Raw genomic sequence first — 14,606 nt, 5'->3', positions numbered from 1 at the left:
GCCAATAAACAAATGAACAAATACTAAACATTAGTTGTCATCAGAGAAATGAAAATCAAGACCAACTACAATGAGATACAACTTCATATGCACAAGGATAGCTGTTTTCAAAAAGACACATAATAACAAGTGTTGAGGAAAATGTAAAAATATTGGAACCCTCACATATAAATGAGACTGTAAAGTGGCTCAGTTCCTATAGAAAATAGTCTGGCAACTCCTAAAGAAGTGTTAAACATAAAGTTTTCATGACTTAGCAATTCCATTCCTAGTAATATACCCAAGAGACCTGAAAACATATGTCTAAACAAAAACTTAATATACGAAGGTTTATACCAGTATTATTCATAATTGCCAAAAAGTGGAAACAAGCCAAATATCAACTGGCAAGTGTATAAAATAAAATATGGCATATACACATAATGAAATATCACTCATTCAAAAAGTGATTCATGCTACAATGTGTTTGAACCTTGAAAACATTATACTAAGTGAAAGAAGCCAGACACAAAATCATTATTAGTATTTTTCTTTGATACTACACCAAATCTTACAAATCAAGGTGAATTTCAATGTGGAATATGGAAGCACTGTCAATGAATTTTTATTCTGTGATGCCTTAAATACCATTCGTCTATCTGCAATTTGGGACTTTTTAACTGATTCATGATTTTGTAACATCAGGCATTGGTCATTTGAGACTTATTGTGTCACTGAGCTATAAAATATCTAAAAATTCTCATGTGTTAACAATGCCACTGATCTTATCAGAAAAATCTTTAAGTATTGAGAACCTACCAGGTTTATGGTGCTATATATAAGTTTTTATAAGTTCTATTTTTTACCTGAAAGCTTAAATTTTATCACTGGCAATAAATACTGTCGGTTTTATTCCTTTAAGTGATAGATTCAATTTGTTCATTTTGAGAAAACACCCCCTAAATACTCAAATCTGAATTAAACTCTGTCAGACATTCTTTAAAGTTAAATGATGTTCCGTTAAAACAAAATGGCTACTTTAGTTCTCAAAGAATTGCACGAGTGCGGTTCTTGGAGATCACCACTTTATGTGGTGAGGAACCAAAGTCCTGCTTTATATATACATTTTGTTACACAGAATACTTAAAAGAATCCAGATTTAATGAAATTTAAAACTTGTACTTCTTTATAGGAACATTCTTAATTAACAACTACTTTTTGTGTTTTTTTGTTTTTGTGTTTGTTTTTTGAGATGGAGTTTTACTTTTGTCCCCCAGGCTGGGGCGTGATGGCGTGACCTCGGCTCACTGCAGACTCCACCTCCTGGGTTCAAGCGATTCTCCTGCCTCAGCCTCCTGAGTAGCTGGGATTACAGGCACCCACCACCACACCTGGCTAATTTTTGTATTTTTAGTAGAGACAGGGTTTCACCAGGTTGGCCAGGCTGGTCTCGAACTCCTGACCTCAGGTGATCCGCCTGCCTCAGCCTCCCAAAGTGCTGGGATTACAGGCATAAGCCACTGCTCCTGGCATTTTTTTTTTTCCCCTGCAAGAATAGACCTTGCTGGATGTGGTGGCTCACACCAAAATACAAAACAAAACAAACAACAACGACAACAACAAAATAGCTGAACTGGTAGTAAAGAATATACTACTACTAGGACCTTTTGCTGTCATTGCCTTGATTTCTGCCAAGGCACCAGCACTTTCACCCATCATCACTTTGTTTCATTGGCGCAAGTATCAGCACAGTGAAAAAGGAAAATAGCATCCTATTTTATGAAGAAAATAGTTGAGACCTCTCAATTCCTCCTGAAAACGTCCCAGAATCCTAGGGATTCATGAATCCCAGACTACACTGCTGGTATACACCATTCATTCTGCAATTGAACCTGGATGCTTTCAAAATCTTTCAAATGCTTTTTAATCCCTCTCCTCCACATTTTTTAAATTAAATTGATCTTTTTAATATGAATCTGTGTTGTTTCATAAGACTAGCCTGTTTCTTTTAAAATACTTCAGTTCTTTCTATTACTATTCTTAGTTGTGACATGCTTTTACTCAAAGTATTCAAGAAACTGTCAACCGGACATATTTAAATTATTTTAGAAACTTTCTGCATTCCAAAGTGAGTCTGCATGACTCTGCAAATTATTCAAAGCCCTATGTGCTGAATAGGTACCACTTATGTAAGAAATATTTGCTTCGTTTAATTGCTTTCTGTCAACTTGCTTCTTTTCATATAGACAGTTCATTTCCATTTATCTCTGTGAGAGCTCAATTGTCTTTGATGACTCAACATTTAAAAAAATCAGAAGTGAAAATATGTGTCATTCATTTTGGCAAATTATAAGAAATAAAATGTATGAGATGAAAATGAAGGCCATTTCCTGGTGAGACACTTTCCAAGAGCAAAGTTTAAAATAGAAAACTACTACTCTTGTACTGGAGAAACAGAGATCCTAATTGCTATCTATAGGGGGAGAGAATAGCTTTTTTTCCCAAGATTAAATGAATAAGGATATGATTCTTAGGAAATTTAGAATGAGCAGTGGCTCCATCTCCTCTTCTGCTTACAACTCACATCTGTCATTTTCCTCCCAGTAAGTACTGCAAATGGACATAAACTTGTCTGCATTACAACAAAAGTAATCAAGTAAGGAAATCCGTGTCTTCATTTAAAATGCTCTGTTCAAACTAAAGCAGTCTCTGCAAATTTACCCTGAGAGTTTCCTGAGCTGCTTTAAAAAGTCCTTTTGTATCCATTTATTTGTTGTAACTAATGTCGATTCAATACCAAACACTATCAGAGATACTCTAGGGATATAAAACTGAATATAACTTTGCCCCTATCTGTAATATATTTATAAATTAGTGGAAAAAATAAGATATATTCACATGTTGCTAAATTACTAAAAAGCAACTCATGATACATTCCCTAAAGGGTAGAGATAGAGCTAAAAACGAATATAAAATGAGTGAAGGCGACATTTTTAACTGGACTCTCAAGGGGGGAAAGATTTTAACAGGTTGTGAAAATTACAAATGCACTCCAGGTATAAATGAAATACGAGGTATAAAAGACACAAAAGGAAAATAGTATGTAATAGTCAAAGTGTGCTTGACAGTTGGCAATGAACTCAGTTAATTGGATCCGATTTACAGGGACTTAATAGAGTAGAAAGAAACTGAATTAACATCAGAGAGCTGTGCTCCAATTTAGGTTACACCCCTTATAGTTATGTGAATTGGACACATCACTTTATCTTTTTATGTCTCAGTTTTTCATCTGTAGAATTAGTATCATGAGCCCTGCCTTTCCTACATTGCTAGAATTAAATAATACATTCACAAATGCATAAGAACTATGAAATAACATATTTCGTGGGTTTTTAATTTTTTTTATTTTTTTTTTTTTGAGACGGAGTCTTGCTCTCTCGCCCAAGCTGGAGTGCAGTGGTGTGATCTGAGCTCACTACAACCTTCACCTCTTGGATTCAAGTGATCCTCCTGCCTCAGCCTCGCGATAGCTGCAACTACAGACATGCCCAGCTAATTTTTGCATTTTTAGCAGAGATGGAGTTTCCTCATGTTGGCCAGACTGGTCTTGAACTCCTGACCTCAGATGATCCCCACACCTCGGCCTCCCAGAGTCTTGGAATTACCAGTGTGAGCCACCGCACCTGGCCACCATGTGTTTTATTATAATTTTTAAACATTTATTTTTTATTTACATATTTATCATAATACCTGGCTGAAATATATACATCAAAATTTAGTACTTGTCAAAGTTGAAAATGGAAACTAGGAGAACAAACTAGAATATGCATTACATAGTTTAGAGCAGCACTAATACAAAATTCTGGAATGTTGGAAATATTCTAAATCTATGTTGACCAATACAGTGGCTACTTGCCACATTCATCTATCCAGCAATTTGAAATATGCTTACTGCAACTGAAGAACTAAATGTTTACTTTTTCTTAATTTTAATCAACATAAACTAGAATTAAGCGCTACATGTGGCAACCGGCTCTTGTATTAGTGCAAGTTTCAAAAACGGTACGTATAAAAAAATAAAAAATAAAACCAACGACTGAACTTATTACTAACATTTCTACTGAGTCTAAGATTTCAAAGTAAAAATGCTAATCACAAATCTCCTAGAGGCAAATGAAGTCAGTATTTTAAATAGCCACTGACTATGGAAGATCACTTAAAATGTAGTGTTTTTTTAATTCACAGAGAAAAGTGATGATGGAATTACTTTACTTTTTCATTCAAGAAACAAATTTCTGCATGAAAAATGTAGATTACATATTATTAACAAAAATGCCAAAGACTGGAAAACTATTTCCAATACATGGGACAAATACAATGCCAATTGTCTAAAAGTATATAATTTCATCATTCAATAAGAAAAAATTATAACCTAATAATAATGAGATGTAGGACATGAATAGGAAAAGAAATATAACTGGGAAGTAAACATTTAGTATGTGATCAGTATGACTTATTTTACTTTTTAGATAGGGATTTAACATTTTGGGGAGTGAATGCTGAAGATGCATACTAACTAGACCACTCCATACATTCATAAAAGGCATGTAAATTTATGTAGCGTTTTAAGCAAACAATTTGTGCAAAAGAAATTAAATTAGAAAATGTATTTTTTAATTAAACAAGAAACTATAATTCTTAAGGTTCATTTAAAAATATATTTGCACCGACAGAGACACAAATAGGAATGAGATATTCATTTAAGATTGCTTACAACAGTAAAACTGAAAATGAAAATATACATACAAATATCAACATATAGCCAAGATATATTAAGTTCAAATTGCTGAATAGTTTGCTCATACTAGAGATATGCCAAATGCATGTTTGTTCAGACACTGAATTGCCAAAATTAAAATTACTATTCACCCAAAGCTGAAGCCAAATAACACCAGCCTTCTGAGATGACAATATGAACTTTTTATCACAAATTATTACCATAACTCTTTAATTTCAAACTTTAGTTGTCAATTTTTTTAAGTTTGACAGAGGACAGGCATCATTATTTCAGTCTGCTGCTAACTTGACCCTATGTACTATAATTTTCCTCATTTTCAAATGAGATCAGTAAAGGAGTTTGAATCGTAAACTTTTGAATCATTAATTTATTCTTCTCTAAGACTTTCTTCTCATCCTTATCCTTATGATCTTTTCTTCTGATCGAAAGTAATTTATCACATGGTTTTAGAAAGCTTACCCCTCACTGAATCTGAAAGAATGTTGACATTATACTCTTAATTTGTCCCTCCAATTGGTAAAGAATCCTCAAACAATTTTTTTATTAAAAGATTCATGGCCTATATAAAAATTAAATTTAGTTTTTACAAGTTTATTTTGTTTAATGTGATGAATGAAAGAATATTCAATAATTCTACACAAGTTTGAATGGTGATATGATCTAAGCTTTATTATTGCTATCTATATTTTCATTTAACCTTATAAACCTTGACTCAAAAAGGAAATTATATTCCTAAGTTTTCTGCCTAATCCCACCTCTCTTTTTCTCTCTTTGCCTCTATTGTTTTTCTGGTTTACTTGTTATTAGTTAAGTAAATGTATCTTTTAGTTTACCTATCTACTTGAAATTTACTCACTGTTTTTGTACCTAAAATTATCAGCTTCCACAATCACCATTAATTCTTGTATCATTTTGCAATAATAACATCTTGCAGCAATAAATATTTAACTGATAGAATTCCAAGCCTAAAGCATCTAAGAATATTTAACTCCTAATTTCATCTAGGAAGTTTAGAAAAATTGAAAGTGAACATTTGTAGATTAGCAATAAGTCTGAATGTTATGAATCATTCCTCTTTAATTAGGCACGTTAATTAGTGTTCATCGATCACTGATAAGATACAAGTTCAAGAATGTCAAAAATGACACTGAAGTTGTTATTCAAATATTGGCTTTCCAAAGCCAAGAATGATGCAAAGCTTAATAGAAGATTTTGTTAAGCACAAAATTGAAGCCAAATCTTGGTGCCTGATAGAGAAATATGTAGTGAAATAGATGTCAGATAAATACATGACAGCAAGCTGGTTAGATATATGATATTGTATGATTAGAAAAATGCTGAGTAAGTATATAAAAGTATTTTAGCGTGACTGTCGTTAACTATGAGGCAGAATTGAGTGTATGGAAGCAGAGGGGTGCTGTTAATTTTTTTGCTCATATCTTTCTGTACTATTTTGTCTTTTTAACAATAAAAATACTTTATAGGCCAGGTGTGGTGGCTCACGCCTATAATCCCAGCACTTTGGGGAGTCGAGGCAGGTGGATCACCTGAGCTCAGGAGTTCAAGACCAGCCTGGCCAACATGGCAAAACCCACATCTCTACTAAAAATACAAAAAAAATTAGCTTGGTGTGGTGTCACGCGTCTGTAATCCCAGGTACCTCAGAGGCTGAGGCACAAGAATCGCTTGAACCTGGGCAGCAGAGGCTGGCAGTTAGCTGAGATTGCGGCACTGCACTCCAGCCTGGGTGACACAGCAAGACTCCATCTCAATAAAACAAACAAACAAACAAAAATTATATATGAAAATATGGAAATATGCTACCTGATAACTCACATTTGGTAATTTTTGTTAAGAAAACATTGTTAATTTTATTAATATATATTTAATAATACTAATACTTAGTGACAACAGAGAAAGCCAATACACATTAAGCTAAATTCTAGAGAGATAAGACTATATTCAGTTACAACATAATGAGACTAAACATGAGCTGCAATCTGTGTCTATGTTTAGAATAAGACTAGCCAAGAAGATACTAGAATACTGGAAGCTTAGGGAGACAGTGATGGTGGTTAATTTTATCTTCATGGCTAGATTATAACTTGGAGACAATTTTGAGTCAAGGTCTTTCCTTTCTTAGTATCTTTCTCTGCTTCCTAAGAGAGGTTTTACTGGGTGTATGATATTATTGACAAAATACTTATAAGTGATTGTCTTCTGTCATGGTCAGACAGAGAAATGAAAGGTTCCTTTTTCATTTATTCACAGAACCCATGGAAATTCTTTTCCTGGAAATCGGCATTCTACTTTAGAATGTGACTTCACAATATTCAGACTAATGAGTCAACTTTTTTGGAACCATAATTAAACTAGAAAAGTCAATATATAGTTTGGAGGAAATTTCACAGTGTTGGCACATAATAAGGGCTCAAAAATATTTGTTGAATAATACATTAAGAATTCAGTATCACTAACATTGTTTTGTATTTAAGCATTTTATTACATCATCTCAATTCACAAATCAATTGTAAATCAATGAACTAATTTACAAAAATTAATTTCATGTTTTTTACATGACTTATAATTATTTTATAGAAGAGCTTAAAGTAGTATAGAGGCAAAAAATGCATATCAAAAAAGCATTCAATGTGTTCTGTAGCCTCTGCTTCCTACCTTCCCTGTGACGTGTTTGACAGTTTATTTATTACTTTATTGAATTCAAGGTCAAAATATAAGAGGCAATCCTAACCCAGCTAAAGAGGGTATCACTACTTTCACTCCTGCCACTTAAACTGCAAGAAGAGTCAAAGTCTGAACAACAATAAGAGTCAAAGTCAAATTATACAATCTCTTACTAGGATAAAAAAGATAAAAAGTTATTGAATCCAGCACTATACCCACTGGTAGAATCTTTTACTATTAGAACTAATTATTTTAGGTAGATGGAAGGAATGATTACTATCTCTATAGCTGTAATGTAGATACTAATAAATATGGTAGGGTTGAAATATTATAGGGTTGCAGGGCAGAGCTCTTCTTTAGAAGGCAGAAAGCTGGAAATAAATATTTCCTACTCTAATAACACAAGACAGCTGAAGCGCTAAAAATATTTTAACTTTTCTGGAGCCCATCAGAGGGCTACAGTTTCAAGGCAAACGAGTAGTGTAAACTCTATGGAAAAGCAGGACCTACTAAGGGGATGAGGCATGTGCATTTGTTCACCTGAGAAGAACACAGAAGGAAGGGAAGCCAGGTACCATAACCACGTAAGAAGAATTTGGTTACAATGTTTGATGGGTTGCTACGGAATTAGTGTTTACAGGAATCACATGAGAAGCTAGAACCTCTTGAGAGATACACACAAAACGATGTTCACTCACTCACAGGCCGCTCTCCACAGACGAACTCCGAGTGGGCGTAAGAAAGTTTAGGCCGGGCGTGGTGGCTCACGCCTGCAATCCCAGCATTTTAGGAAGCTGACGCGGGTGGATCACGAGGTCAGGAGATCGAGACCATCCGGCCAACATGCTGAAACCACGTCTCTACTAAATATACAAAAAATTAGCCAGGCGTGGTGGCGGGCGCCTGTAGTCCCAGCTACTCGGGAGGCTGAGGCAGGAGAATGGCGTGAACCCGGGAGGCGGAGCTTGCAGTGAGCCGAGATCGCGCCACTGCAGTCCAGCCTGGGCCACAGAGCGAGACTCCGTCTCAAAATTAGGGCAGCGTGTGAGATCACAGTCACCTTCTCATGGTGGAAGCCTGGAGAAGGGCAACAGGGACTCCTGTGGGAAAGGTGACCCGTGATTCTTCTCTAATGACTAGAGGGACCATAAGCCCTGTTGCACAGATGAAAGCCCACTGCAGCTGGGGAAAGTATAAAAGAAACAAAATAGTTACTCCTGGACACAAAACAGAAAACGGTTCAGTGGTCTCCAGTCACCGTAGATGGGCCAGGAATTTCTGTCCCATACAAAGTCCACCAAATAAACAAGGCATAGTGTAGCTACCATGGAGAACAGATTTGTTGAGATTCATTGAGGGCAGATTCACTAAGAAAACCCCAACAATGAGATGCCAGGATTGGGGGGTCTTCTGAAGACAGGATAATAGAAAGCTCCTTGCTTTATAACAGGCCAGCAAGCATCAAGTAACCAGCAAGACAGGGTACCCCTGGAGGAGGAGCAAGAAAGACAGAGAGAGCCCGTCTGACATATACATACACAGAAAAGCCAAAACTAAGGGTATTGAAGGAAAATTCTGATTCCATTCATGTGATATTTGGGGAAAGGCAAAACCATAGTTAGAGAAAATAAATCAGCATTAGCCAGGGGCTTCAGGTCAAGGGATTGGTTTACTACAAAGTGTCCCAGGGGCACATTTTGTGATGATGGGAACATCCTGTATCTTCACTGTTTTGGTGGCTACATGACTTTGTGTATTTGCTATAACTCATAGTACTGTATATTAAAAAGGGTTATTGTATGAATGTATGTTACATGTTATAATCTATGTTATGTATGTTATACAATATACATTATACTTATATATGTAAATTATCTCATTAACTCTGACTTTAAAAAATTCTGAGTCATCGTAACATTGTTAAATATCTTCAGTCTAGGTGCAGCTGCTCATACTGTAATCCCAGAACTTTGAGATGCCAAGGTGGGATGATCCCTTGAGCCCAGGAGTTCAAGACCAGATTGGCAATGTGGTGAAACCACATCTCTACAAAAAATACAAAAATTAGTTGAGTGTGGTGGCACCTGCCTGTGGTCCCAGCTACTTGGAAGCCTAAGGTGGGAGGATCACTTGAGCCCAGGGAGGTTCAGGCTGCAGTCAGCTGTGATCAGAGGAGGAGAAGTTTAAATGTAAATAAGTTTCATATTTCAAAAACTATGATGAAATAATTAGATCAAGACCTCAAAATCGATGGGGATGTGTATCTTATAAATGAAAACTATCCTTGGTAAAAGTCAGTCGGAACATTGACCTACCTACCTGGTTCTTTCAAAGAAATTAAGTCCTCCTGAAAGAAAAGGATTGGGAGATTTTAATAAACATTAAGAACACCTCATCCCCTGAAGAAGAAATATTAAGGGTAAAGATAATATGCTGATATTAATTCTTTTTAAATTATTTCATCTTTCTAGAGAGAAAGATACTATTTGATAATTATCAATAAATTGCTTTACTATGCCCATTTTAGGGAGTCTCAGAGAAATAAAGTATCTACAAATGAGACACATGATTGTCCCATAAATCATATAACAATTCATCATTGCTCCTGGTGAAAGTCTCAAGGTGATATTTTTCTAGTTTTATTTACTGGTCCTATCAGTGCATGAATGCTATTTGAAAGCTAATTGTTATTGAGAGACTCTATCTTATTACTTAAGAAAAGCAAACACAACCTAAGATTTCAGCAAGATATGTTAGTTGTATTTCATTTTATTCCTGTGTACTCAATTCATCATACTTCTGAACTAGTCCCACCCAGGATTTAGTTTATTTAATATCATTGATCCTCTCTTGCTCCTACTAATCAATTTACATCTATGGGAATGAAGTGGTTCCAAATTTTGGGCTCTGCATAGTCCTACACTGAGCTTTCTTATTGAAGTTGCCAGGTAAGCAAAATGCGTTAGCTTGAACACCCTAGTAAGACAAATAAATGCTACATTCATCTTGCTGTTTCAGACATACACATACTTTTTCGACTAGCACTGTTCAATAAACCTCAAATACTTGCTCTTGGACCCTTTAATCAAATTTTGTCAATGTGTGCTTACATGTTTCCAAACGCCATCAGTTCAATTTGCAACCATATTTGACTTCTGTCACACTGACTATCGGCACTGTTCAGTAAAAGCCCATGCACTTGAAAATCGTGGCATTTTTCTCTGTTCCATTCCAGAGTAGCATTTTTCCATTTTCTTTTTTTTTAATCATTTTTAAAAGATTAGTACTGTGTCTATAGTTTAAAAATCTCAGCTGCGTGTCTGCAACTGAGATTTTAAATTACAGAATTTTAGAACTAGAAACCATCAAAAGTTATAGAAATCCAGCATACATGCCTGCAACTGAAGTCTGTTTTTTTTAGTTTAGGCTTTATTACAATAACATGAGAACTGAAGTCTGTTTTTTTTTTAGTTTAGGCTTTATTACAATAACATGAGAACTTTAAGTTTTTTTTTAATAGTAGTTTTAAATGGTCATGCCATTGAAACCTATGCCAGATATGGCCTTGAAAAAATAGGTAAGAAAATCATTTGGAGTGTGTGCATTCAGGTTACAGTTAACTTTTGTAGTGCATAACACAGGTGTATTGGCTCTGCCTCTAGTGAACAGCAACTAGGGCATATCTAGGTGCCTTAGACCACCTAGAATTCTGTTCACCCTCTTCCATCACTGAAGGGTAACTATAAATCTTTTGTGCTAAAATTTCTCACAAGAAATATTCATTATTTCCGAGCAGAAATATAAATATTCATCCTTTCCTCAGCAGCTATTTTTAAAAAAATGTATTTTCAAATTAAAACTTGTTTTCTTACTAAACACCAATAGAAGGGAGGAAGCAAAGGAGAGAGGGAGGAAGCAAAGGAGAGAGGGAGGAAGCAAAGGAGAGAGGGAGGAAGCAAAGGAGAGAGGGAGGAAGCAAAGGAGAGAGGGAGGAAGCAAAGGAGAGAGGGAGGAAGCAAAGGAGAGAGGGAGGAAGCAAAGGAGAGAGGGAGACACGGGAATGAGATATGAGTTGGAAATCCTGGGATGCCACTTTACTGGCTGTATAACTTAGTTCATTTTGTTTTTGTGACCAGAAATACCTTTCAAGGTGTTATCCATTGTAAAATAGTAACTGTTATACAATGTCTTCCTTTTCTAGTCTATATTTACTTAGATATATGATACTTCCTTTATTCTTTTTTATTATTATTATACTTTAATTTCTGGGGTACATGTGCAGAACATGCAGGTTTGTTGCATAAGTATACACGTGCCATGGTGGTTTGCTGCACCCATCAATCAGTCATCCACTTTAGGTATTTCTCCTAATACTCTCCTTCCCAGAGCCCCCACCCCGACAGGCCCCAGTGTATGATGTTCCCCTCCCTGTGTCCATGTGTTCTCGTTGTTCAACTCCCACTTATGAGAACATGCTGTGTTTGGTTTTCTGTTCTTGTGTTTGTTTGCTGAGAATGATGGTTTCCAGCTTCATCCATGTCCCTGCAAAGGACGTTTTTAAAATTTCTTTTTAGAAACAGGCTCTCGCTGTGTCATTCATGCTCGAGTGCAGTGACACAATCATAGCTCATTACAGCCTCAAACTCCTGGGCTCAAGGGATTCTCTTGCCTCAATCTCCTGAGTAGCTAGTTCTAAAATCACATGCCACCACAATGGTTTATTATTATTATTACTATTTTGTAGAGAAGGGGTATCACTATGTTGCCCAGGCTAGTCTCGAACCCTGAGCCTCAAGCGATCCTCCCACCTTACTTAGCCTCCCAAAGTGCTGGGATTCCAGGTGTGAGTCACCACACCTACCCTGTTATTTCTTTGTTTTGTTTTGTTTTGTTTTTGAGACGGAGTCTTGCTCTGTTGTCCAGGCTGGACTGCAATGGCGCGATCTCGGCTCACTGCAAGCTGTGCCTCCCGGGTTCACGCAATTCTCCTGCCTCAGCCTCCTTAGTAGCTGGGACTACAGGCGCCCGCCACCATGCCCAGCTATTTTTTTTTGTATTTTTAGTGGAGATAGGGTTTCACTGTGTTAGCCAGGATGGTCTGGATCTCCTGACCTCGTGATCAGCCCGTTTCCGCCTCCCAAAGTGCTGGGATTACAGGCGTGAGCCACCGCGCTCGGCCGCTACCCTGTTATTTCTTAAGCAACACTTGGTGGCAACGAGGATAAAGGTAGTAGGGAGAGAACAGGAGGACAGAGGGATAGATGGACAGACAGGCCTTCTCACCTTCTGAGACCATTCGTCATAGAGCGGCAGAGCAGAAACCACTGCCGGGAATTTTGGAGGGGAGAGAAAATGCGCTGCACATTTGGTTCAACACAAATGGAAGCTTAATGATGACATAGCTCCAAGCGAGGAACACACACCCTGTTTTCTTCACTCGATTCTCATAGGGGAAGGCTAGGCTGGCAAAGCTCACAGAATTAAGAAAGAAAGAAAATATGTAGGTTCTTTCCCAAACATGGCTACATTTTGTTTTATTTTGCTAAAGAATGCACTGTAATCCATACAAGATTTGCGGTTTTCTCCTCTAAAAAAGCTGTTTGGAAACAAAAAAAAATAATAAATGCTTCTCAGTAAGTGCTTTAGATTAAAGGATCATTGTTTATTTATTTTTTCTCTTTTTAAATAAGCGTCTGCCCAGCTACTATCATTGAAAAGCTGTTTTCCACCTCAATTCTTTTAAGAACCCCAATTATAAAATATGAAAATAAAATTTAGACTGTTGTGAACTGAAAGCGATGTTGGCTTTGGAAGCACTGTGGGAGTCAGCCACTCTCCTTCTGCGAAATTGATCCCAGCTTCCTGGGAACTGGTAGCCCTTCAATCCTCTTTTTTTTTTTTCTTTTTTGCTTTTTTGAACTCTAAGTTTTTTTCCTCTGCACCCAAACTCTACCTTCCCTTTTTGTAACAACTGAGAACACCTTCCCTCATGTGTCACTGTTTCATTTTCTACTGTCAGACTCCAGGTACTTAAACATATGAAACTGCTTGTTTAAAAGGTCACAATTATACTTCTTCCCCAACTCCAAATCTTTTTCTCCTCCTAAACTGTGCAGGATTAATCATGTCCAAGTCTTACCTTCCTAAATATTCTCAAATAGTTAACAATTCATTTATTATCTGCATTCCCCTTTCAGCATCCAGTCTAGCTTAATAAGTGTAAGAATAGACAAAAGGAAAGTGGAGAAAAGACATCTGAAAGTCATGTATCTTCTCCCTCTATCCATGCCACGTGCCAGAAATGTCTTCTCCTCTGAGTCCATTGAGTAAGAATTCTAGCTTCCTACTGAAACTGCCTTTGCAAAATTTTAACTGAAGAAATTATGACAGTGAAAGAAATCAGACCTAACCGACTCCATCTTGCTTCTAAGCTTTAAGCTGCCTTGTTCATTCCTGGGCATAGGCTGACACAACTTTGAGAAGGAATTCAGTTCATAGTTTGACTCTGAAACAAAATTTATAACACCCCTTTCCCGAAAAGTCCCCCTTCTCACCTGGGAACCAGTCTGCCTTTGCAGGACTCACAAATTAGCTAAAAGATTAGAATTTACAGTTTAGGGGTCCCGCAGCCTCTGGCTCCAAGAATCTGAGCATCCCCAAATTGGTCCTGGGGATAACAACACTATTGTAAAACCTAACATCAGTGCTTGAGATATTTTTCAGTCCCTGCACTCCAGGAATCAGCTGACACTACTCAGACCAGTAGTCTGGCTCAACCAGTTCTGCTGTCCCACTCAGGAACAGAAGACAGCAAGAAAAACTCACTTCAACCCCCTATGATTCCATCTCCAACCTGCCCCATCATCACTCCCTAGTTCCCAAGCCCCTACCTGCCAAATTATCTTTAAAAATTCTGATTCCCTAATGCTTGGGGAGACTCATTTGAGTAATAATGAAATTCCGCTCCCCTGCACAGCTGGCTCTCTGTGAATTACTCTTTCTCCATTGCAATTCCCCTGTCTTGATAAATCGGCTCTGTCTAGGCAGTGGCCAAGGTGAACCCACTGGGTGGTTACACTACAAGACTCTTCCTAATTAGTATTCTTTTGAATACCACCAGCTTCTATCCTATTTCTGTGTCTGT

At 36.9% G+C, this 14,606-nt stretch overlaps 1 long non-coding RNA gene across 1 annotated transcript in view; it reads right to left on the bottom strand.

Annotated features, from left to right (window-relative positions):
• Window positions 1–14,606, bottom strand: part of LOC129060895 (uncharacterized) — a 293,512-nt gene that overhangs the window by 173,143 nt on the left and 105,763 nt on the right. The gene's annotated exons all lie outside the window — the stretch shown is intronic.

This window comes from Pongo abelii, chromosome 7 (genome assembly GCF_028885655.2).
Source record: "Pongo abelii isolate AG06213 chromosome 7, NHGRI_mPonAbe1-v2.0_pri, whole genome shotgun sequence".
Lineage (NCBI taxonomy): Eukaryota > Metazoa > Chordata > Mammalia > Primates > Hominidae > Pongo > Pongo abelii.
This window is presented reverse-complemented; position numbering and strand designations above follow the sequence as displayed.